The following is a 26,865-nucleotide window of genomic DNA, read 5'->3' as shown; positions in this document are numbered from 1 at the left end:
CCTTCCAGAAAATGTTCTTCTTTATATATGTAAATATTAGGGCCGGGACTTACACGCGTTAATTAAGATTAATTAATTACACAAAAAAATAACGCGTTAAACATTTTTAACGCATTTTAATCGCACTTATTTTTGCACCGCGGAACATTTCTAATTGTATGAGTTTCGGCGGACCGATTATACTGGAGCACCAACTAGCGTTCATGACTTCAGACAACAACAAACCACAGTGAACATGAACGAAGAAGCTGATGAGATCACTTTGGTTGGCCCCGTGGATGGGAATTTTTTTTAATAAAAAACAAACGGATGAAAGCGTCGATAAGAGCATGGTTGTGTGTAAGCTATGCAACAAGGAATTCACATATCACCGCAGCACATCGAGCCTCAAATATCATCTCAATGCAAAACATATAGCAGCTAGCGTGGACGTTAGCCCGACTCCGGGTACAACGACTTGGTTGAACAAAAATAAACAATATTTTGTTGCTTAAAGGTGCCATTTGTAATAATTGAGGTAAAAGATTTTTTAAAATTAGGTACACGCATCAAAAGAATGAGAAGAAATAAGGGCAAAGATGTCATTAAAAAAATGACAAGGTATAGTGCTGCAGAAATATCAATCTGAATTAGCATGCTAAATTACTAGCTACAGCCCGACTGGTGTTGTAATACCAGTTTCGACCATGGGAGGCGGTATGCGGGCCACGCACACAACCGCCAGCCAAACTGCAATACACGAATAAGTGGGAGTACAGCCCTCTACTAGTACCGCTGCGTCCAAAAACTAAGGCAGCTGACTTGTTGATTTAAGATTTATGAATGCAGCTCAGAGAAATGCAATTCGGACAGCCATGGATTCGGACATGCCTTGATGCCTTCCTGCCTTGCAATAGGGGTTTCGGACGTATTTCAGTTCAGGGAAGAGAGCGGAAGAATGGCTAAAGCAAGAGACATTTACCACTACCACAAACATTTGCTGCAGGGAACAACGCGCTCGGAATCACAAATAAAATATGATAAATAAAGTAACCGAACCAGAGTAAATACTGGCACTGCTTTTCATCGCTGGAGACAACTAATGAACATGAAAGAAATGAGGTTCGACTCCGAAATGACAACTTTTCTTTTCGATTGGTAAGTAAGATGCTGTTAGTATTTCGCTAGAAGTTCACTTATAATAGGCATTGCCATAACCTATGCTCAGCTTGTACATGAACTACGGCTTTGTGCAGTAAATGTGGCTCCATCTGAAAGCAGCTGATGGCGATTCACTTTTAATCAATAAACCGGCTTCACTGACGAGAAGCGCAATGACTATCGCATGCAAATTATTGCGCATCCTTAGCTGTTAACGTTTAATAGTTAGCTCTACCCACGGATCCGATCCGGTTTTCACCCGTTATCTACCAAGCTGATGCTAAAATGTAACATTAGCTAAGAAGCTTGAAATGTCTTCGATTATAATGAACACCAAATGGACGCACGAAACGTAGCGGAAAACATTGCAATTTTAATGAGACAGAATGTTTTTTTTGTGACTAATGATAACTTAGTTGCTAATGTAAATCAAACTTGATATATGCTGCTGAATTTGCAGCTGCTAAATTAAAATAGACCAACTCACTTTTCTGGAGGTATACTGCCCCCGTCTGTTTGGCGTGTGGAGTATGAATTGATTTTTTTTTGGGCGGACATGTTAAATGGTCCCTTTAAGCTTATGTATTCAGTCATTATTCATGGTATACTAAAAATCCATGTGAAAAAATTACTTCTCAATGTTCTCAGGTCAAATATTTATATGTGATTAATTTCGATTAATTAATTACAAAGCCTATAATTAATTAGATTAATTTTTTAATCGAGTCCCGGCCCTAGTAAATATACAATATATCAAATGAAAGAACAAACTTTCTCCTTTTAACAAACAAAAATGTTTCATCCTATCTTAATGTTTTTCTCTTTTTATCACCTCTCAAATATGGGCAGGTTTAAAAAAAAAAAACTGAATAAAAAGCTAAGATGATTGCATTTTTGTAAAGCATTTTTATTAGAGATCAGGTTCAGAATGATGATCAAAACATACACTGATTATTTACTGCTTTTGGATCTGTAAATGCTATATTGTTTTATAAGGTGGGTAAGAGTGCCACCTAGTGCATAATAGTGGAAATATGGATTTTTCTTTGGGGGGGCCGCAAAGGAATGCGCCGTACACAAGGGGGGCTGCACGCTGAAAAAGTTTGAGAACCACTGGGTTAGGGGTTAGGTACGAAGTCATAGTTTCACATTAACATGCACATTGCGTGCTTTTCCTCACATGAGAGGGGGTTTTGTGGGCTTCCGTTTTAGACTCCTTCTCGCACGCACTTGGACACACTGGTTGTTGTTCCTGCTTCCTGGCACGCATGAAATTTCAGAGCAGACTCGGACTAAGGGCATCAGTTTAAAGAATGATGCGTTCATTGATAGGCAACTATGACAACGGACAAGCCATTATTTAAAAAAAAATATTTCTCTAAATTCTTGGGTACTTTTGGGATAATGCAGGTAAACAACTGATTGAAAATCACACTGTTCAAGTGGTTTTTGGATATATTATTACAAAAATCTTACATATCGTAGCTTTAATAGAGAGAGCTGACAACAAGTCCTGCAGCATTGTTCTGAAACAAAGTTTGATTATTTGACTATTCTGTGTCCTAATTTGAACTGTGGTATCTCCTGTGTCTGTGACTATACTGAACTATTGATTTATGTTAAAAGGGATTTTGGTTCTTTTATTTCTGGCCCCAATGGATGAACTGCCACGGCATTCAAAGGCAGATTGCTGATCTGTTAAAGAGCGTGCAGAAATTACATGACCTTGATTCTTTTTTTATGCTTGTATTATAGGTTTTTTATACTTAGTTATATATCTTAGGAGAGTATTGTCTTTAGTATAGGCGCTATTTATTAGCATGACAAAGAAAACTGTTATTCATAAAGCCAGCAAAGATCTCCTTTTACTGAAACTCTCAGTGACATCATCTACATGATTGTACTGGTGAATCTGATTAGTCCATAAGCATTGCGCCTAAATAAATAACCAAAGAGTTTTGATATTTTTCTAATGTAAAACATGACTCTTCTGTAGTTACATCGTGTACTAAGCCTGGCTGAAAATTAAAAGTTGCGATAACATGGCTGCAGGAGGCGCAATGATATTACGCAGCAGCCAAAAATAGGCCCCTTAGTATCTTTCAATGGCAGGGGACTATTTTCGGGCAATGAGCATATTTTCAAAAAACATGGAGTGTCCCTTTAAGGGGCTATATTGTAGGGATGCACCGAAATGAAAATTTTGGCCAAAACCGAAAAAAAGGAAACCAAGGCCGAAAACCGAAACACCGAAAGAAATGAATACGCCAATTATTAGTACAATTGCAATTATGGCTATCATTGTGTACCAACTTCACTAGGGGTGTGACGGATCACAAAACTCACGGTTCGGATCACATTACAGTTTTTGAGGCACGGATCAGATTATTTTTCAGATCAGCAAAAAGGGGGTTAGAAAAATCTAATAACAAATAAAGAAATTGCAAACGTTTATAAAAAAAGAACAAAGTTGTACATTAATAAGGTCTGAAATTAGCATTAGGTACAGAAATAAAATAAAATTAAAAGAATCATAACACGGTCTTTATTGTATAAATTAAATATGTTATTATTTTTAGAGCTACAGAAGTGATTTTCTCTTTTTCTTGGGTTGTTTGATTAACGTTAATGAGACAGACTTAAGTAGGTTAATTGAGGTTACTATCTTTTTAAGACCAAATAAGCACAGACTGGTTTCTGACTGTAATCTATACATCCACTTAAAGGGGCAATCAGTAGGATCTACCCCCATCTAGTGGTGGAATTGTATTTTGCATTCAAACGAACAGTGCTTACTAGCTCCTCCCCTTTCCAAATGCGTGTTGCAACTACGGTAGCTGTTATGTAATCGCTGATCTCCTTGTCCGTTGCAGCTGGTTCACGTGTTCTGAATGAAAACGCGTTGTGAAAACGCGTTGGCTGTCAGGTATGGCAGAACACGAACCCAATTGCAGACAGTGGTGGTAGAAAATACTTGAATTTATTAAACAAAACAGAAAAACAAAACCCACAAGGGGGCAAAATGAAACAAGCAAGATCAACAATACACTGAATAAACTAAACTAGACTCAAAAACAACACAGAACACTAACTACAAATATACAAGAACTTGACTAGGCATTTTAACCGACACAGTACTCACAGGGAAATTGACAATGGACAAGCAACGAACACCAAACACACTGACATTAAATAGGAGAACTAATGAGGGGAACAGGTGAAAATAATAATGAGGAAAAAACAGAGCAGGAACACCTGTGAGGGAAGCACATGTGAACCTGTGAAACAAACACAAAAACACAGGACAACCAAAGCACTAACAAGACAAAACACATAAATATATTTTATATATCAATATATATACACACAAGAAAACAGTACACTAAATAAACAAGACATAAAAACAAAGACTAGAAAATGCAAGGGAGTGGGGATAAATGATGACACGCAATGACAAGAGAAAACAAGGGAGCGGGGAAAAGTCACAAGACACGGGAAAAACGTGGTCTAATGAGACAACACTAAAACCACGTTCTCCCACACAAAACATTGTACTGTCAGAACCCTGACACACTAGACTAGATATAATAACCAAATAGGACTCCGGCAGGGTCCTAACAGTACCCTCCCCTCAAGGGACGCCACCTGGCGGCCCTCAAGGAGAGACACAGGTCAAGACAGACTGGACAGAAGACAAAACCCATGAAAACATGACAAACACCAATAAAGGAAGACAAGACAGAACAACTAGAGGGTTAGGGTGAGACAATAAAAACAATAAACAAGGGAGGGGGGGCGGGGGAATAACAAAGTTAATAGGTGGTGGTCCAGACTGGGTGGGAGGGGGAGGGGCGTGAGTCCTTGATCCCCGGGGTATGGCCGAGGATGGAGTCCTGGCTGACTTGACGGGTTTCCTGTGGGTAACTCTGGGAGAGGTGGGTCCAGAAGGGTAAAACTGTGGCAGTGCTGGGGCAAGGATAACAGGGGGTGCTGCAGTGGGCTGGGAAGCCGCAACAAGAGGCACTGCAGGCAGCGAGACCACAACAGGAGGCGAGACAGGGGGCGCTGTTGCTGGAAGCGGAGGCGATACAGGAGCCAAGACAGGGGGCGCTGCGGCCAGCAGCAGAGACGAGACAGGGACCACGACAGGGGGCGCTGCGGCCGGCAGCGGGGACGAGACAGGGACCACGACAGGGGGCGCTACGGCCGGCAACGGAGATGAGACAGGGACCATGACAGGGGGCGCTGCGGCCGGCAACGGAGACGAGACAGGGACGATGACAGGGGGCGCTGTGGCCGGCAGCGGAGACCAGACAGGGGAGGCTGCAGCCGGCTGGAGACCCGAGGACCCCTTCTTCCTCTTCTTCTTCTTTGGCCGGGGTGCAGAGAGAGTAGGAAGAGAGGGAGGCACTGTGAAGGGCGTGACACTCTCAGAGGAGGACCCCCCGGACGTAGACTCCCAGGAGATCCTCCTCTCTCGCTTTCCACGGAGGCTGACAGGTGGGGAGGAGCTCTCTGGGTTCTGAGAGGTGGGTGTTGGTTCGCCCAGAGTCATTACTCCCACGACACGGCCCTCCGGGATAGTTGGCAAAGAGTCTGGGGATGCGGCCTCGGCTGAGACCCTGGGCTTAGGTCGGTTCATAACATAGTTCATCATGTCTACTAAGCCCAGGGGTCTCAGCATACTAACCTCGCTCGGTTTGAGGGGCTCATCAAGGCAACTATTAAAAATGGTCTTCAGTTCTGCCTCATTAAAGTCAGTGCTCCCCATTGCCCACAAAAACTCCTCAACAAAAACGTTGCTGCTCCTTCCCCTTTGGCGACAGCTAAACAAAGAATGAGCCCAACGGGCTCTGTCTGCTGGGTTCTGGTTTGGCTTGTCCATCTGTCAGGTATGGCAGAACACGAACCCAATTGCAGACAGTGGTGGTAGAAAATACTTGAATTTATTAAACAAAACAGAAAAACAAAACCCACAAGGGGGCAAAATGAAACAAGCAAGATCAACAATACACTGAATAAACTAAACTAGACTCAAAAACAACACAGAACACTAACTACAAATATACAAGAACTTGACTAGGCATTTTAACCGACACAGTACTCACAGGGAAATTGACAATGGACAAGCAACGAACACCAAACACACTGACATTAAATAGGAGAACTAATGAGGGGAACAGGTGAAAATAATAATGAGGAAAAAACAGAGCAGGAACACCTGTGAGGGAAGCACATGTGAACCTGTGAAACAAACACAAAAACACAGGACAACCAAAGCACTAACAAGACAAAACACATAAATATATTTTATATATCAATATATATACACACAAGAAAACAGTACACTAAATAAACAAGACATAAAAACAAAGACTAGAAAATGCAAGGGAGTGGGGATAAATGATGACACGCAATGACAAGAGAAAACAAGGGAGCGGGGAAAAGTCACAAGACACGGGAAAAACGTGGTCTAATGAGACAACACTAAAACCACGTTCTCCCACACAAAACATTGTACTGTCAGAACCCTGACACACTAGACTAGATATAATAACCAAATAGGACTCCGGCAGGGTCCTAACATTGGTAGGCACGTGCTTTTTGTCCCTCTCTGCTATTATAGTCTATCAATACGGCGGAACGATATGGAAGCCTCCTTGGACTAACCCGTTCAATGTAAGTAAAGAGAAGAAATTCTAACCTTACAAAGAAAAGTCAGATCACTGGCAGAGGTCATTTGACACCAACAAGGACATATTTATGCATAAAGACATTGATTTTGATTAATAAAACACTTATAATCCTTCTTATATGTGACCCGTCACGGAAACCAGGGACTCAAGTCGGCAGCACAAGTTTCGAGAAAATGAGAAACAAAGTTTTTTTTTCGAAATTTGTGATTTTCGTTTTATTGCAGAAACTGTTAGTTGAGATCACGAAGAAGCCTCTCCATGTTTGAGATAGCAGTTTTTGTATATTTAAAAGCGTACATTTTGCGGTTGAAATAGGCTTGTTTTTCCGGAGATTCTAGCGTGCAGCGGGGGGCGTCATTGTCTGTGTGTATATTTACATACTGTATAAGCTTTTGTTTTCGCCTCCGCCCCCAAAGGGAACAGCGTGACTACTAAATAAGGATAGTTCGCCCAAAAATGAAAATAATGTAATTAATGACTCACCCTTATGTCGTTCTAAACTCGGAAGACCTCCGTTCATCTTCGGAACACAGTTTAAGATGTTTTATCGTTAGATTTAGTCCGAGAGCTTTCCCCTTCATTGAAAATCTATGTATGGTTTCCATGTCCAGAAAGTTAATAAAAACATCATCAAAGTAGTCCATGTGACATCAGTGGGTCAGTAAGATTGTGTTGATGCATCGAAAATACAGTTTGGTCCAAAAATAGCAGAATTACGACTTTATTCAGCATTGTCTTCTCTTCCGGCTCGAGCGTGAAGTCACGTGACTGTAGTGACGCGCTGCCCTGTTCCTCAGACATGTTTGCTAAGTTTTTTTTTTTTTTTCAAACTTATAGCCTGCGTCTCCCCAGACTGTAAAGCTCGGGCGCACAAAACAAAAGAAAAATAAAAGAAGCTGGGGCGGAACAAATAACAGTCAGCCGCATCGTACGTCAGCCGCGTCACTGACTTTATGCGGCGCCGCAGTCGGATGACGTCAAAGTACCGCGAGAGCTCTTCAAGAAATCTTACGGAGTAGTTTAATTTCGACTCGCTCTCGCGGTACTTTGACGTCATCTGTATGTCAGTTCTTGCAGCGCAGCATGAGTCCAAACACACAGAAGTTACACAGGGGCTGTTTACACTTGGTATTAAGATGTGTTTTCATCGATCGGATCACAAGTGGACGAGAGAGACACATTGCGTTTACACCTGGTATTTAAATCCGTCTCTTTTGTCCACTTTCGACCGCATCTGTCCTGAATACTGTGAGGGGGTGGTCTGTGAGACGGTGGGCGAGTCTCTCTGCTGTCATTCAAACGCGAGCGGGAGTAATTATGAGTTTATATGGACGCAAACTTATATTATGTCGGAGCCCGCTGCTTGTTTAGCAAGTATACATGCTGCACAGTGTTTTGTACGTTTATTTGTTGGAGCTTTCTCTGAATTTTCAGCGCAATTGATGAAATAGGATCGCGCAACTTTCACGCTTTCAAAACGAAACTACGGAGAATACCCCGCAGTAGTTTTATCAATGAAAGGCTAAAAATAGCACTGTTCACCGTATGTTCACGGCAGAAGTAAAAAAAGACGTAAAATTAGTGTTTAATACCTCAGATTAGATAAATGGGCGGAGAGAAGGCGGTCGCATGTGGCTGTTCGAACGCATTCAACCACATTGCGTTCCGCAACTCCAAAGCGATCCGATCGAAAGTGGTTTCGACTACCTCTGAATGTGGTTGAAAGTGGTCGAAAGTGGACGCGTTCAAAACGTTTTGAACACCGTTTACACCTGGCATTAACGTCGTCCACTTGTGATCTGATCGACGAAAACGCATGTTAATGCCAAGTGTAAACAGCCTCACAGATATAGTTGTATTCTTCATATAATTGGCTACATGTTTTGTCTATCAATATTTTCCATGAAGTCATTGGCTGATGGAGGAACGAGCGAGCCATTGGTAACCTCTCTAAAGGATGTCACGTTTTCGACGGCGCTGTTTGGATGATCTATTATACTACTTCCCTATTTTAAATACAAACTTTGAAGGCGGGTTCATGTGTTTAACGGAGTGTAAGCTCATATACCCTTACAGGTTACGATTTAAATAGTCTTCAGATTATATATTATATTGTATTACCAGATATTCATGCGAAATCTGATGTAACCAATCTATATTTCACGGATTATACGCATTTGTGGACAAATATGGTCATTGGATAATCTGAAACAGACTGGATTCGACTTGTGATCCCCACAAAGGTAAAAGAGTCATGTTTATTTTTGCGGGTTGTCATTTGATCATAAAATACTACATATGATGCTAGAACATCTGAAAAAGGGTTTTACAGGGGGCATGGCTTAGCTAAATGAGATGTAAATGAGCCCTATTGTCTCCCCCAGCTGAAAAGAAGAGTCCCTTTCGTCTCGATTTTCTCGGTTTGAGTATTTCTGAGTTCCTATATTCAAATGGCCACAACTTCTCCAAATCTTATCAGATTTCCATGTGTTACACATCGTTGGAAAGCTTAGAAACTGCACTTTCAGAATCTGTGAATAACTCAAAATGCCCAGATCCGACTTGTGTCCCTACTTTCCGTGACTGGTCACATATAAAGGGGCACCTTTAAGGCATAAACAAATGTGTTTATAAGAAAAGGAATAATGTGGAGATAATTGTGTTTATATGTGCCTGTCAATAAGAGAAAGATGTTTGCTTGTTTTTTGAAACGGGTCTCTCTCGTATGTGCACTGTTGAGGGCACTTAAACGCGCGCGCACACAGAGACCGAGGGCGAATCCCAAACAGCACAGCATAAACTCCAAATAAAAACGCTCCAAATAAAAACGTTACATTGTTTTTCATTGCTTTATTCGCCAAATGTATGTTAATGGACTACTGTATGAGAGACATTTGCGTGCATTGAGTTCTGATCTTTGAAGGGCATACTGTGATGATCACGTCTGGACCTGACACATTCAACCGCATGTGGCTCTGTGCTGCTCACTTTAGCGCCTTTTTGCGGTTAAATATATCCACACCGCAGACATGCTGCTTCAGACAAGCATGTGCAGGTTGCGGTCTCTGTTTGCGTCATCACAAAATTTTGGCTGTATTGTTTTGGTGATAAAAGTCTTTTGGACGAAAAACGAAAATTATTTTTTAGGCCATCCCTAATAGTTATAATAGGATCCCCTTTTGACATCACAAGGGAAGCCAAATTTCAATGACCTCATTTTTCAAATGCTTGCAGAGAATGGTTTAGCAAAAGTTTAAGTTACTGGGTTGTTCTTTTTTCACATTTTCTTGAACCCCATTCACACAGACCTTTGGTCCCAGAAAATACCCGTAAAATTGCTAGACAAGCGTCTGTGTGAACACAAACTCGTCCCGTTAATCTTCTGGGATTGTTGCTGGAAAGAGGACCTAGTCAGATACACGGATAACCCTCTGTGTGAACAAGAAGCCGCAAGAATGCGGTAATGGGCATGTCGTAGTGAGGACGCGCACGTCATCACAACATAAGTTATGGTTCAGCTCCTTACATTGAGAGATAACATGCATATAAACATTCACCACGAGAAATGTTGCAAACTAGATTGAAGCAGTTATCAGGAAATTATAAATGAGACGCATAAACAATGACGCACGTGCCGTAGTGAGGATGAGCGTGTCGTGGCAACATGAAGTTGGTTCAACTCTTTAAAATAAGGAATTAACAACATTCACGACGAGAAATGTCAGCAAACTGGACTGAAGCAGATATCAGATAAGTTAGCTCCTCACTTACTGCGTTGAAACGGAGATCATTCAGCAGCATAAAAGAATATCGCGTCACATGCTCATTTGAGCTATAATAAACGAAAATACCCGCGCATCATCCCAACAAGATATATCGTTCAGCTCCTCAAAATGCGGGTTTTAAATGCATATAAACAATCACGATGAGAAATTTCTGAAAACTGTATTAAAGCAGAGATCAGGGAGCTCGTCAAATATCCACTCTGAAGCTGAGATCATTCACCAGCATAGAACTGTGTGTTCACACGCTCCTTTGTAGTCTTATTATAAACAAAAATGCACGCGAGTTGTTTCTGGAGAGAGGAATAATAAATACTTTGCAAACTTCAGACGCTGCGTAGAAGAGAGGGCGGGACTTTCAACAGGTCACGTGTCTTTCCGGGACCATCAGATGCCGTGTAATCTTGGCAGTGTGAATGAACAAAAACTCTTAACTATTCTGGAAAAATCCAGGATGCCTGTCCCGTGTATTTTACGGAATGTCTGTGTGAAAAGGGCTTTGGTTTCATGATATGCCCCCTTTAAAAGAACTTTTGCGCTTTCTTTTTGGTGATAGACCAGCAGGGCTTGGTATCTTTTGATAATATACCATCTCATAACCATTGCCCATAACTATGCCCAAAAATGCATTTTAAATTTAAAAATGGGTTTAAAGATTTGATTATAGTACATAAAAAACATCAGTCAGCAGAAGTTCTTGGGTCAGCATCCTTGTTCCCGAACAAGTATGCAGTATTAAAAATGCCAAAAACAGACATGCTCTCAGTAGCTACTAATGTTTTGAAACATGTTGCATTTTTTGCGTGCATGTACAAATACACAACAGATCTATTTCTGTAGCTGTGCTTTTTGCGGTTCATGCTTGTGCACTGTGTCATTAACATTTTCTGCCCTTGGTCAAGGACACCATGTGGCTTTTTGTCCCGATTGTCCATGCCCACATAATTTACAATGCATGTTAATAAAGTTAGTTGTCAAAACAAAGCAGCAGATATTGATTGCCTCTTGGCTCTGTGTCTGTGCCAGCTGTGATGAAAATGCACCTCCCAACGAAGAGAATTTAGACACTGCCAAGTGTCCCTAATAGTTGGGCAGGCAGGAATGTTTTATTGCCTCCTAGGTATGGCATAGTGGTTTATTTCTCTGAATGATAAACAGGAGGTTGTTGGTTGATATCTTAGGAATTGCACTACTGCTAGTTTATCATGATACAAAAAATGTATTTACAGCATTTTGTACTGTACATATAAATACACAATATAAATAAAGTTCAGCTCAAAGTTACACCTGGACATGGAATATGCTGTGTAAAATTAGCACTGTCCTAATTTTACTGTATTGTTGGCTAAAGTAAATAAGGTAGAGTATCATGTGGTTGTAGCATTTCTGAACTGCCCGACAGTTCTTGGCTCTTTCATCTCATCTCCCCTGTTTTAGGGTTGATGGATGCGCTTAAAGGAATAAAAACAAATACAAGAAACCTAAAGTGTTTTTTCTACAGCAATGGAGCATGTGCCATTACCAGCTGGCTCAAACTTTTCCTACCTTTTGTTTTTCTTTCAAATCATAACATCTTTCATTAGAACACTGCTACAAACCATCAAGAGTCTGTCTGTAGTTTTGGCTGCGAGCGTGGCTGCAGTTGCCAATGATATTGATCATAGATTTTGTTTTATTTATAGCATATAATGCTATAAAAAGATGGAGCTGCCATCTTTTGATTTACAATCCTATTCCTTTGGCTCTTTGAAGTGAAAAATGTAATGTGTGTAGGGCTATACTGTAAACAATGGCTTTTTGATGATTCGATGCATGGCTTGCACTTTTCTCAAAGTTGTTTTGTCAAATTAGTCATTCCTTTATGCTTCTCTATTATTACTGTAGGCCATAGTTATACAATTTAGTATCAAAAAGTTTTCTGAACATATTCTTGTCAAAATATTGTCATGTGGTGCATTTAATTAAAAATTGCATGGAAATTCGGTGAGCACAGCCAATCAGATGAAGGCTGGCAGTTCATTCCAACAGAGAGGGACTGAATGGGATCGATTTGGTGCCTCACTGTGGGCATTGCTGATTTGCTGATAGTACCGCAGATGGACAGAGGGAATATAAACCTTTAGGACTGAGTTAAGGTATGGGGGTGCAGATCTAGTTATAGATTTGATAACCAGTATTAGAGAGATAAATTTGATTTATGTGGCTGCCAGGAGCTGGTGGAGTGATATCAGGAGGGGTGTGAAGGACAAGGGGATGTTTCAAAAACATGGGAACCGTCTTCAAAAATGTCCTTTTTTTAGGACAACAAAATGCCATTGTTGTGTAAATGAACATCCAAAATGTATAAAAACATTTCCAGTTTTGGACAAACATATACATGTGTTGGTACTAGGGGTGTGACGGTCATTATATAACCGTGAGGCAGACGGTTATAGTTGAACACCGTCATAAGAACTTTATAACCGCCAAAACCGTGTTATTAAAATATTTTAAAAAATTATCATAAAGAATTTTTAAAAACTAATTAAAAACAGACACTGACAACGCGCTGACATACAGTACAGACAGACCAGTTTACTTTTAAGTTACTTTTGAGATTAAACATTATACAAAGTCTCACCTTTCAAATCATCTCTTCCTACTTGTTAATTTATAGCATCAAATACACATGAATGATCATAAGAAGGAATGTTGTTTTAACAGCGGAAAGGCGTCAGTACACTCCGCTTTTCAAATTAAAATCCTGTTAATCTACTAACTCTCCTGAAAGCACATTCACTGTTAGTTGTCTTGCTGTTAATTATAAATAAACGTAGCGTAAGTGGCTAATCAGTGTCTAGTTTATTCAAACGGCAGTTTCACATCGCAAGCGTGAGCAATGAAGCAGCGCGTCTGCGGAGAGCGTTTGCTTTGCGTGGCCATTGTGCTTTGACACCGGCTGCGTTTGCAGCACATACTGTGCAGTTTAATAACAGTAAAACAATCCCAAGTGACCCAACCCCCTGACGGTTATGTTACGAGCAGTCACATTTGACTCACGTCATAACCGTCATCACCAATTCTGAAACCGGCACATCCCTAGTTGGTACTATTGACACACAACTTATGGCTGTTTATACCTGGTATTAAGATGCTTTTTTGTCAGTCGAATCACAAGTAAACGAGGTAGACACATTCACGTTTACACCTGGTATTTTGATCCGCCGATTTTGACCACTTCTGTTCTGAATACTTTAAAGCAGTGGTCCTCAAACTTTTTCAGCGTGCCCCCCCCCAATGTGTATTTCACATTCCTTAGCGGCCCCCCAAAAGAAAATTTATGACAAAAATTTTCTAAAACTCAACTTTTAATTAAGCAAAACATATTGAATGATACAAAGTAGTTCTGTTGGTTAGTATCCTTATTTTTTTTTAGGTTTAATTGCACAGAATGTATGATAATTTTTTTTATTTTTATAAAATGTCATAAAACTGGGGCCCCCCTGGCACCTTCTCGTGGCCCCCAGTTTGAGAACCACTGCTTTAAAGGGATGGTCTGAGCAAGTTCCTCTACTTTCGTTTAAACGGGAGCAGGAGAAATTGCAAGTTTAAATTTTTGCAAAAACTAATTTTGTCAGATTTCTCTACGTGTGTTGCAGGTAAACATGCTGCATGAGTTTTTTTTACATTGTTAATGTAAGCGTTTTCTCTGATATTTCAGAGCAATCAATAAAATAAGCTCGTGCAACTTTCACACGCTCGCAAAATGAAACAAAGATAAAAGAGGCACAGAGCAGCCACTTCAGTTTTATCAATGAAAGCTTAAAGATCACGCTGAATACTGTTGGTTCGTGCTAGAATTTATGTCCAATGTAAAAACATTCATTTCAGGCAGATAAAATGTCCTTGTGGCAATTACACCTAGTTAAGACAAAAAAACGTACATTGTAGGACACAGTTTTAATACTAGGTAATACTTAGAAAAGTAACACTGCACTCACGATCAATAAGGTGCCAGACAAAAAAGTAGTCAATGAAAATAAAGACGTCTGCACACTTAAATCCTTTTAGCGGCAGGTTTTAATAACCTTTCCAAGCTTTTGGTCAAAAGACCATCTTCAGGGTATACAAACAACAAATGCGGCACATCGATTAACTATGTTCAGATACATCAAGACAATCAACAATGATTGCCGCACCTGTGAAAGTCATGTGGGAGAGTTGTAGTCCAATATTGGGAGTTGTAGTTTTTACTTCTATAATCAACACCACAATTTCCCCATAGTGAGAAAGACATCAATTCACAAAAAACAAGAAGAAACACATATACAGAAAAATATATAAATACATACATACTCAATAAGTACAAGAAAACGTCACAAACATCAGTAACAACCTTCATAAATTGCAGTATTCAAGACTCAGACAGGTTTTATATACAACTTCAACTATAACATAACGCTCATATCAAAATCCACATTTAAACCTTTGGGATGTAAGGTGTCCAGCGTATGAATCCAGTACAATTCCCTTTGACATAACACTTTATCAATGTTGCCACCTCTAGGTAATTTAATCTGTTCAATTCCCTGGAAACGTAAAGAAGAAACTGCATGAGCATACTCAGTGAAATGAAAGGCCACAGGGTAATTAGGATCAGCATGTCTGATAGAACTTTTATGTTCACTAATTCTCTGTTTTAAACACCGTGTGGTCTTTCCCACATATACCATGTCACAAGGGCATTTTAAAATGTAGATAACATTTTTAGTTTTACATGTGATAATACACATAAGACCTGTAATTTTAAACACCCTAGATCCGGCAAGAGTTTTGGAGTTAAGGGCATCATTGCATTGAGCACAATTACCAAATGGATAGTTCCCATCTATAAGAGGTGCTAAAAGTGTTTGGGAAGGAGCTGATCTCATACATGCTCTAACGAGCTTGTTAGGGCCCCGTCTAGATACAAATAGAGGTGGATCCTTAAACTTGTCCTGAAGAGAATCATCATCAGCTATAAGGTGCCAGTACTTCACAATAGTGTTTTTAATGATAAAAGATCTAGGGGTATAAATTGTAATGCAAGACACAGATTATTTGTTTTCCCTTTTAACACGCTTCTTTAGAAGTTGTGGACGTGGTGTCAGGAGGGCAATATTATAAGCCTCTTCAATACTCTAAGAATATCCCCTAAAAATCTAAAAATATCTAAAAATCTTTGTTTCATATCTATAGCATTTTCTTTGATCTCTTCAATCGAATGACAAATCCGTCTCAATCTATAGAATTGGCTCTTAGGTAAACCATTTTTTAAGTTGTAAGGGTGTGAGCTACTAGCCAAAAGGAATGAATTTCGGTCAGTCTCTTTTCGATAAAGAGTTGTAGTCAATCTCCCATTTTCCAGTTTAATCCACATGTCTAAAAAAATGCAGTGCTGGGCAAGCTACTTGGAAAATTTAGTGAGCTAAGCTACCAGTTACTTCACATTAAATGAAGCTTCACTACACTGAAGCTACCCCCCTGGGAAATGTAGCAAGCTAAGCTACATCAATAGTTGCTTGCTACATCCAAGCTACTTTTTTATTTTTAACCAGTTTTATTATGTAATTATTTATTCTCTTTCAATTTAGCATTTTGGTAATTATAGGCAATACAAGCATAATGTAGGCCTAGGTACATCACATTTTGGGTCTGTTTGCTGGACTTATCCTACTCCCAGAATAAAATGCATGTTTGAGCTGCCTTTATTCAAAAACACCTTGCCCTGACATATCTTAACACAAGGGTCTCCAACGTGGGCCCGCAGGCAGCAGGTAGCCTGCACAGAGTCTGTGAGGTGCCCGCCAAAGCACATTCTGTTAATAGTTTCAATTGTAATATTTATTACATGTTTTTATAGTAGCTTGGTTTGGTGACATAACCCAGTCAGAGGTAGAGCACGAGTCTTCGCAGAATGCGAGTGGGGTTACACTTTATTTTGATAGTCCACTTTAGACATTCTACCAGTGGGGAACCTTCAGGGCCTTCTACGCCTTCAGAGAAGGCCTAAAAAAATTTATAAAAAGATTTTTTATAATAATAATACAAATAAATAATATAGTATTCAATAAAAATGTTTTTACATTTTTAAATTTCTATTTAATTCAATTTAATACAATACATGTAATATATTTTCTCTCATCTGTGTTCTAACGTAAAGCTTACTGTCAGGTTCATGTCATGAAAACATCTTATCCAATCAGAATCGTCTGTCTCTATTAAGGCCCGGTTATCTGGCTCATTCATTGGTTAGGACTTCATGAATCCCAGGGAAGGCCAAGCTATGTGTTTTTGTGTGGAGAGTGACGGGCAAATCGACCAATCACGTTTTGATTTCAAGTGGGCGGGTAAAAAACAAAGCATTGTAAGCCTTCATGAAGTCCTAAGCATGCAACAAACTGGATGCGAGCTGCCGTAAAACACCAAAGACGAAGATCATAGACCGTTAATATTAAAACAGTCTAATGGCCCGAATCTCTGCGGTGAGAGTGGTTGAGGTGCTATATTTCCCCTTATGAAAAAGACTAACAAGGTATCCTACAGCTAAATATATATTTCCAAAAAATAAAAAATAAATTAAAGAACATAATTTAAGCTTGTTAAATGCAAATTAACAGAGCCCCTGTCATTACAGAGCAGCAGAGTCTGTATTTGTGTTTATCAGTTAGATTAAAGTAATTTTAAACTTTAAAACTGCATTTAAAGGCAGACAATGTCCATTCTATAATTCAACTTTGCGTGCTCAGAATTTTTACACGTTCACTGTATGATTTAACGAAATACGAATAGCCTAGTATTATGGATGGAGAGGCATTTGCACTTCATTGCATATTTTGAAGGCCCAGCTGAAGTACCCACGGTTCGCCACTGCATTCTACTAACTATAAATAACTTTGCAACTACATGTTAACTAACTTTCAATAATTTGCAACTATACGTCAACTAACTGTCATTAGTGTATTAGTAGACTGTAAGGGTTGGGGTTAGGGAAGAGGTTTGGGTTTGTGGAATAAGTTGACATGCACCTACAATGATACTTATAGACAGTTGAATGTCTGTTGAGATATCAAAACAATAAAGTGTTAGTAGATATTAAGCAGACAGTCTACTAATTCTCTAAAGATTGGTAGTTGATAAGTAGTTGCAAAGTTACTAATAGTTAGTAAAATGTCTAAAGTGGACTATCGAAATAAAGTGTTGGTAATGTTTTGTATGAATGAAGGCTGCACAACTCGAAAATATGGAACAAACGACGTCCTGTGTCGATTCAAATGACGCGCTTATTCTCAAATTCAGGATGACTTCAGAAATTTTTGGAAAATTGTAGCTTGTGTGGAAGCTACCTCCCTACTTGGTCAAAAAAAGAGCTTAGCTACTGAAAAGCTATTTGATTTAGAAAGCAGCTAAGCTACCGCCAAGCTACTGAAAAGTTAAACTACTAGCTTCGCTACTTGTAGTAAAGCTACTGCCCAGCACTGAAAAAATTTACACGTTTGGAGTCAAATTCCATAGTAAATTTAAGATCTGGACTCATCCCATTCAGGTGAGAGGTAAATTCGTTCAACTCAACATGAGACCCTTTGAAAACACATAGGACATCATCTAAATATCTAAAGTATCTGATGATTTTACTGACAGAGGGGTTTCTATCCTCATTAAAAATGAACTGTTGTTCAAAAAATCCAACATACAGGTTAGCATAGCTGGGTGCAAAAGTACTCCCCATACTAGTACCTTTAACTTGGAGATAATATTCTCCCTGATGGAAGGCAAATAAATTTTATCTGAGGATTAGCGCAGCCAAATCACAGATAAAAGTGTTAGGAGGATTTGTGTCCTCTAAACGATACTGTAAATAGTACTCAAGAGCTGTAATACCTCGTTCATGAGAAAAATTGGTGTACAGGCTTTCTACATCAAACGTAGCTAGGATAGTATTAGAAGGGAGATCCCGGAGTTCAGAGATTTTATTTATCGCATCCGTGGAATCTTGTACATAAGCAGGTAAATTCTTCACAAAAGGTTTAATGAAATAATCCACAAAGTTTGATAATGGCTCCAGTAATGATGACTCATTACTCGCCACTATGGGTCTACCCTTAGGTTTGATAAAGCTTTTGTGTATTTTAGGAAGCATATAGAATACTGGAATAACCGGATGTTGTCTATTGAGGTAACTAAATTCCTCTTTGGTTATCCAATTTAATTCTAAAGCCTGTGTCGTCAGTTCCCCAATTGTTTTTTGAAAATCAACAGTGGGATCACCCTTAAGTTTCCTTTAAAATGTTTCATCATTCAATTGATGATATGCTTCTGTAACATAATCAGTTGTATTAAGGATAACAATAGCTCCTCCCTTATCTGCAGGTTTAATAATAATATCAGTATCTTTAGCCAGTTCCTGAATGGCATTTCTTTCATCCTGACATTAATTTAACTGATGGGAGTAAGGCATTGTCTGTAACTTCTCAAAGATCTCTTGTTCAACAACCCTACAAAATGTATCGATAGAAGGATGGTTAACATGGGGTACAAAATACTTTTAGGTTTAAAATTAGGTTTAGTTAGACTCTGATTTTCATTCATAGTCCCAAAAATATGTCTCAATTTTATCCTTCTTAAGAAAAGGAACAGATCAGTCTTAATCTCAAGACAGTTTGTATGGTTTGTTGGAGCAAAACTTAATCCCTTACTTATGGCCGCGAAATGTTGAGGAGTAAGTACCTTGTCGGAGAGGTTCACGACCGGACTCTGGCCTGTTGGCGTGTCACTGGTCCCATCTCCGATCCGTTTCTCTTGTCCTCTCCTCGTCTTCCTTGGTTTCCTATTTAGTTTTTCCGTGATTTTCTCCCCTTGCTCCAAAGATCGTTTTTTGAAAACTGACGTGTTTGGGAGCGATGAACGCTACGGGAGGAATCGGAGTCACTGGGAAAGTCACTATCCGATGTAAAGCCAAACTGTTGTCTATGATGTCCTCTCGCTGAATCTTGTGTGGTCTGGTAATTGTGCTCAATGCAATAATACCCATAAGACTTGTAATTTTAAACACCCTGGATCCGGCAAAAGTTATGGAGTTAAGGGCATCATCACATGTAAAAATAAAAATGTTATCTACATTTTAAAATGCCCTTGTGACATGGTATATGTGGGAAAGACCACACGGTGTATAAAACAGAGAATTAGTGAACATAAAAGTTCTATCAGACGTGCTGATCCTAATTACCCTGTGGCCTGTCATTTCACTGAGTATGCTCATGCAGTTTCTTCTTTACGTTTCCAGGGAATTGAACAGATTAAATTACCTAGAGGTGGCAACATTGATAAAGTGTTATGTCAAAGGGAATTGTACTGGATTCATACGCTGGACACCTTACATCCAAAAGGTTTAAATGTTTTTGATTTTGATATGAGCGTTATGTTATAGTTGAAGTTGTATATAAAACCTTGAGTCTTGAATACTGCAATTTATGAAGGTTGTTACTGATGTTTGTGCAGTTTTCTTGTACTTATTGAGTGTGTATGTATTTATATATTTTTCTGTATATATGTTTCTTTCTTGTTTTTTGTGAATTGATGTCTTTCTCACTATGGGGAGATTGTGGTGTTGATTATAGAAGTAAAAACTACAACTCCCAATATTGGACTACAACTCTCCCACATGACTTTCACAGGTGCGGCAATCCTTGTTGATTGTCTTGATGTATCTGAACATAGTTAAGTGATGTGCCGCATTTGTTGTTTGTATACCCTGAAGATGGTCTTTTGACCGAAAGCTTGGAAAGGTTATTAAAACCTGCTGCTAAAAGGATTTAAGTGTGCAGACGTCTTTATTTTCAATACTAGGTAATACCAAATTCAGGGTCGTGCATTATTCAGGATTGATTTCAGAAAGTGAATGGAAAGAATTGTTTAAATTCATAATGTAATGTTTACAGGCAAAGCGGGACAATGTTAAAATTGTTTTGATTACGAGTCATTATAATTTAAACTACAATCTGCTAACTTCAGGGAATAGTCAATTCAAAGGTATGACTCGTTTTCACAGCCAGTTCTCAAATGAAAATTTTTTCCCAAACATGGTTCATTTTAATTTTAGATTTCCTTAGATGGCCCTTTTCATTTAAATGGCCATCTAGCCTTTGTAAATGAGTCAAAATGGTTGTTCTCCACAGATGGTTTTTCCCACTACCAGGTTTTTAGCTGAGGGTTTCTAATTAAAGGGAGCAGCGTTCCATTTTAGGCATGTTTTCGATAAATGTCAATCACAAAATTGAAACAGGGCACGTGTGCAATCTCAGAAACCCCTCAACATATTTCTGGATGATGCCTGCACTGAACGTGTGGTACACAATAGCTCAAAGCACAAGTGACTCATTTTGCTGCCATCTGTGCAGTGTTGTTTATCAGCAGAGCCATAAAGGAGTCCTGTCAGTATTATAAAGCCATTGAAATAGTGTTGCATCAAATAAGTCTTTAATATACAAAATAACCCCCAGAGACTGTCCAAACAGATGATTCTGCAGTTTAATGATCCACCGAAACATGACATTTTAGAAGAGTAAATATGATTATGTTTCTGTTTTTTCAGACCAATAAGGAAAAGGTTATATGTAAAAAAGCAGACACTCCATTGTTATTCTCTGTTGACAAATCCTATGCTTGTAAACTCAACAATCTTTCTGTCTGTTTGTGTTCATTTTCATCATTGGAAATGTTCGTTCACGGGAAGAGAACTTCAGAAAACCATGGAGTTGGAAAATTTGGAAAAAGTAGGAAATTTGTTTCTTTGTAATGGGGTTTTCCATTGGATAGTACAGACTGGTTGTAGGTATTAAGCGAGCCGCACTAAAACAGCGGTCTGACCGTTCTGACTGGTGATCACGTGGTGCTCGCAATGACAGTTGGGTCGATCTCCACTTCCTGTGAAGTTATGTATCGATGTTCCCTGATTTCCTATTCCGTGCACAGTGCCCTTCGAACTGGACATGTTTGCTCCCTTCGGATTGGAATCTCACTTAAGATGACAGAATACCCTGTGAAGTCCACTTCGCAGTCCACTTACGTTCGAATGGAACGCACCTTACAGTATGTGTACCACTGCAGATCACTGATTGGTCACAGTGAATTGTCACTACCAGCGACATTGTTAAATGCAAGATTAGCTTACCCTTGTGCGCCGTCAATAAACCAAGTGATGTCATCATCTACACTTTGTTGTAGAATTTCCCAAACTTGAAAAACATCCACATGCAGAAAATCAAGATCACCATTCCATCTATATTCTTGGTTTTTGTATCATGCTTACGATGATGCCAATGCAGTACAGGCTGCGCAACTGTTATGATAGTTCAGTAATCCCAACCACTCTAAAGCTGCAGTAACTGCATTGGTAAAGCAAACATAGCTAAATTACAGTGAGCCGAGCCACATGGTGCTAAGCCACGTCATACCACATAATGATATGTGTCAACACTTTACATTTCTGGTTGCCTTAATTTGAAGTATAATCTGTATTAATACTAAATAATACTAATACAAATTTTACGTATTAACCTATAAAGTTAAAATAACTTAAGCTCTTCAGTGTGGAAATGTTTCTCCAAGAATGGCTCTGGTTAGATTACGTTCTTCTGGCAATGTTCTCCTCTTCTCAGCGACTTAAAAAAAAGTATTTCTTTTGCGTCCTCCTTCGGGTTTCTTCTCTTCCATGGTACCAATTCAAGGAGGAAAGCAGGAGCAACAATGAAAACAAACTGTAACTAACGACAGAGTTTCATGCGCTATGTTCATGCGTCGCCTGTGTAAAGTTGCTGGAGCACACACGTCTCTAACAAGGAACATAATGGAAGTGATTGACAAGCCAGAGGGCCAATCATTTACGCTATGATCGAGTAAATGATTGGCTGATGTTTTTAAGGCCCTACCTTGTGCACAGATGACTTATATTAATAATAATAATAGTAATTTTTTTATAATAAGGCGTTGTGTTTCTCGTTTTATGTGTTACAGTAGTGATCAATCTACAGGTTATTTGTTTCTGTAAAACATCCTGAAGTTTGACTTTAAATGTCAAGAGAGATGCTAATACTGTTGCATTATGTAAAAAAACTCATCTTTGAAATGCAATCATTCGGACATGACAGGAAGCTATATGGTAGTGAGAGTGTTTGCAGAAAAAAGAATTTACAAAAAAGTAAAATGCATCAAAGTGATGTTGTGATAAGTTGTTGACAAAGGCCCAAAAGAGGCAGGGCTTTTCCAGAAGGCAATATGCCGATAAAAACACTATAGGTCTTAAGTTCATAGTTGTTTAATCTCTGTTGTCACTCAAAGTGAGTTATTCTTAATTTCAGATACAGTCAAGGAACACTGGGGGAGTTTGTGTGTTTAGGCAGCGCTACACAAATCAGCTGTCATTTGCCTCGCACATCCAAAAAATACACAAGCCTGGGAGAGAAAACATTTAATGAAATAGCCTACAGTAACTGCCTCACTGTTAATACATACTGTAGTATAAATACGTAACTTTCAAATAAACAAAACATACTTGTTTATACGTTTAAAAAGATGCTGAAGCGTACAATGTACACATATTTGCAACATTCAAGCGTAGCATTATTACGTTTTGTTTTGTTTTTTTCTATTTTTAGGTCAGTTTTTGCCTTTACTTAACAGTGAGTTTAGGAGAGGACAGGAAAGTACAGGGAGGAGAGAGGGGTTTTGGATCGGCTAATGACCACGAGCCGGGAATCGAACTCGCGCTCAAAAAAATTAACTTTTGCCTTTGCCAGTTTTACTTAATCCTTTCATATTGTACTTGTACTCAAGTAAAAGTACAAGTACTTATACAAAAATGTACTCCAGTAAAAGTAAAAGTATCAAATCTAATTATTTACTTGAGTAAGAGTAAAAAAGTATTAGATGAAAAAACTACTCAAGTAGTTAGTTACTCGTTACTTCCGATCTGATAAAGAAGTAGCGCAAAAGCACTGAATTTCAGACTACTTGGAGGGTTTTCACAAACCTCTCCTTAAAAGTCTCATTGTTCTGCTTATAAACAAGTTAAGCAGCCTATCTCAGTCCTGCAATGGGTACATTAACATCACATAACGTGTCATTTGAGAAAAAATCTCAAACACACACACACACGGATGTTTTCTGACGATTAACTCTGTATTTATTTTCATGTTCACAACACAAACTTGTCAGCGTCTGCCTTTAAACATGCAAACAGTAAACAAAAAAGAACGCGTGTGTCTGTTTGTTATCATGTTTTTATATGAATAGGTTATTTTCATTGCCATTAAAGTGCAATTACTGAACATAAACACAAGCTTAATAAAAATGATCATTTTAGAATTTCATATGGAACTTACCTGTTTGTGCAAATCAACTCTACATTTATTATAATATATAATACATGTTTCTTTAAAATCAAACTTTACTCTTTTTTATTCATTCATTCTTTAGGAAGGATTTAAATAAAATACAATCCCGTTTTTATTTGAATGTATTTTCTACACATTAGTGAGGTGTCCGGATTTGTGTATAAATGCAAGACGTCCTTACATTATGCTCTTCAGTTTGTTTAGTTGTGGGGAAATGATATGGAAATGTGCAGATGTGAACGTGCTGTTTGTATGGTTTAACTTACACTAGGTTTTGTCATCGCTTGCACAAGAGTGCATATGGCAAAAAGTGCCGCGCTAAAGGGTGACGCAGCCTGTCTCGCGAAACTTTCGAACACGCCCTATAAATTTAAAAAAATAATATATATTCATTAATTATTACCATTTAAAAGTAGCGCAGTAACGCCGGCAAATGTAGCTAAGTAAAACGCTTAGGTTACTCACGTAACCCCGGTTCCCTGAAATAACGGGAACGAAGCATTGCGTCAGTTTGCTGACGCTATGGGGGAAACTCCTGTTTACTCCGTGATTGAAGCCTATTGGTTAACGTCTGTAGAAAATACAGACCAATGACGTTTGAGCCCGCGCGGGGGCGTGGCACACGTCCCTATATAAGCCGGTGAAATACGTCAAGAGCTCATTATTATTCGACTGAAGCGCGCAGCCGAATAACACTCGCTGCGTAGACGTTTGTAGCACGGCCAGCGACGCAATGCTTCGTTCCCGTTATTTCAGGGAACCGGGGTTACGTGAGTAACCTAAGCGTTCCCTTTCAATACGGTTCACTTCGCATTGCGTCAGTTTGCTGACGCTATGGGGGAACGTAATCCCATCCCGCCGTGCATACACAACGGACTGAGGTGCCCTTACCGGAGAGACACTGCATGTGGCCCTAACCCAGCATATACATAGCTCTAGCGAGCGCAAGTGTAAGCACCATATATGAGACAGTAATACGCATACAGTGAAGTTTCTAAACGCACCATGATGCATATACAATAGAGCACGAGACGGCGGGTTCCCTGAGCGCGCCGCGAGCTGTGCATGATTTATTAATAGGTAGCCATGACGGTGAGCTAGCAACGCACCGTGAAGGCATACAGAAACGCAATCGCGTGAATCATTAAGCCGATAAGACCTGTGCTTGTAAGGCAGGGACATCCAGGCTATAAAATCTGACAAACGTAGACGGCGAGGACCAGCCGGCCGCGTTACAAATGTCAACGATAGAAATCCCCGTAGACCAAGCCCAAGATGAAGCCATACCCCTCGTGGAGTGAGCTTTTAAACCAACTGGACAATGTTCATTCAGGGAGGCGTAAGCCAAAGCAATGGCTTCGACGATCCATTTAGATAGCCTCTGTTTAGTGAGCGGCATACCTAAGGAATGTTGTGCGAAGCTTACGAACAGCTGATCTGACTTGCGGTATGAGGCAGAACGGTCCGTGTATATTCTTAACGCTCTGACGGGGCAGAGCGTGTTCGGGGTTTGTTCGCCGTCCGCCGTTGGAAGGGCGAGAAGTGAAACCACCTGAACTCTAAATGGCGTGGTCAAAACTTTAGGAATGTATCCCGCTCTCGGTCTAAGGATCACTTTGCTATCGTTAGGACCGAATTCCAGACACGACGGGTCAATTGAAAACGCGTGTAAATCGCCCACTCGTTTAACCGATGCCAACGCCAGGAGGAGAGCGGTTTTAAACGAGAGAGCGCGCAGGTCAGCCTGCTCGAGGGGCTCGAAAGGGGGACCGCGCAGCGCTTTCAGGACCGTGGACAGATCCCAAGACGGGACCGTGTTAGGTCGCGGTGGGTGTAGTCTGCGAGCGCCTCTGAGGAATTTAATGATTAGATCATGTTTTCCCACGGTGCGACCGGCGATAAGGGCGTGATTCGCCGTTATCGCCGCCACATACACTTTAAGCGTCGAGGGCGCGCGACCGCTGTCCAGCATTTCCTGCAGAAAGGAGAGAATATGCTCCACTTCACAGGTGTTTGGGTTTAAGTCTTTCGTCGTGCACCAATCAGAAAAATTAGACCACTTTTGAGCGTAAAGGCGCCTGGTAGATGGGGCCCTAGCTTCAGTTAGAGTATTTAACACTCGTCCTGAAAGGCGTGAAGGTTGCCGTTCAGAGACCAAACGTGTAGATTCCATAGCTCCGGCTGTGGATGCCATATCGTCCCTCTCGCCTGAGATAGGAGGTCTTTCCTCAGCGGTACTGGCCATGGTGCTGATGTTTTCAGCTGCCATAGGTCGGGGAGCCACGGTTGATTGTGCCAAAACGGAGCGACCAGAATTATCGCGCATTTCGTCTCTCTTATCCTCTGAAGGACCTGTGGTAACAGGGCCACCGGAGGAAAAGCATACAGAAGACACGCCGGCCATGCTTGCGACAGGGCATCGTGATGTCTCGAGAAGAAGATCGGGCAATGCGCGTTCTCGTCTGATGCAAACAGATCGATCTCCGCCCGGCCGAAGACGGTCCATATTCTCTCGACCGTCTGAGGATGCAGTCTCCATTCTCCCGGCGGCGGACCGTTGCGCGAGAGAATGTCTGCACCCGTATTGGCTACACCCGGTACGTGAGTCGCTTTTAACGAACGTACGTTCGCGTGAGCCCATAATAAAAGCCGTTTCGCCAGCCTGGATAGGGAGCGAGATCTCAGCCCTCCTTGGTGGTTTATGAACGAAACCACCGTCATACTGTCCGACCGCACTAGAACGTGTTGATGTTGGAGTTTCGGTCGAAAGTGTCGTAGCGCTAAGATAACCGCCCACATCTCGAGGTGGTTGATATGTAGCTGAGACAACTGGTTGTT

At 40.1% G+C, this 26,865-nt stretch overlaps 1 protein-coding gene across 1 annotated transcript in view; it reads left to right on the top strand.

Moving 5' to 3' along the window:
* The window catches only part of pcsk6 (proprotein convertase subtilisin/kexin type 6), a 156,412-nt gene that overhangs the window by 49,306 nt on the left and 80,241 nt on the right, over positions 1-26,865 (top strand). The window lies entirely within an intron of this gene.

Source organism: Paramisgurnus dabryanus, chromosome 2, assembly GCF_030506205.2.
Source record: "Paramisgurnus dabryanus chromosome 2, PD_genome_1.1, whole genome shotgun sequence".
In the NCBI taxonomy this organism is placed as follows: Eukaryota; Metazoa; Chordata; class Actinopteri; order Cypriniformes; family Cobitidae; genus Paramisgurnus; species Paramisgurnus dabryanus.
Note: the sequence above shows the minus strand (reverse complement) of the source record. Positions and strands in the feature narration are given on the sequence as shown.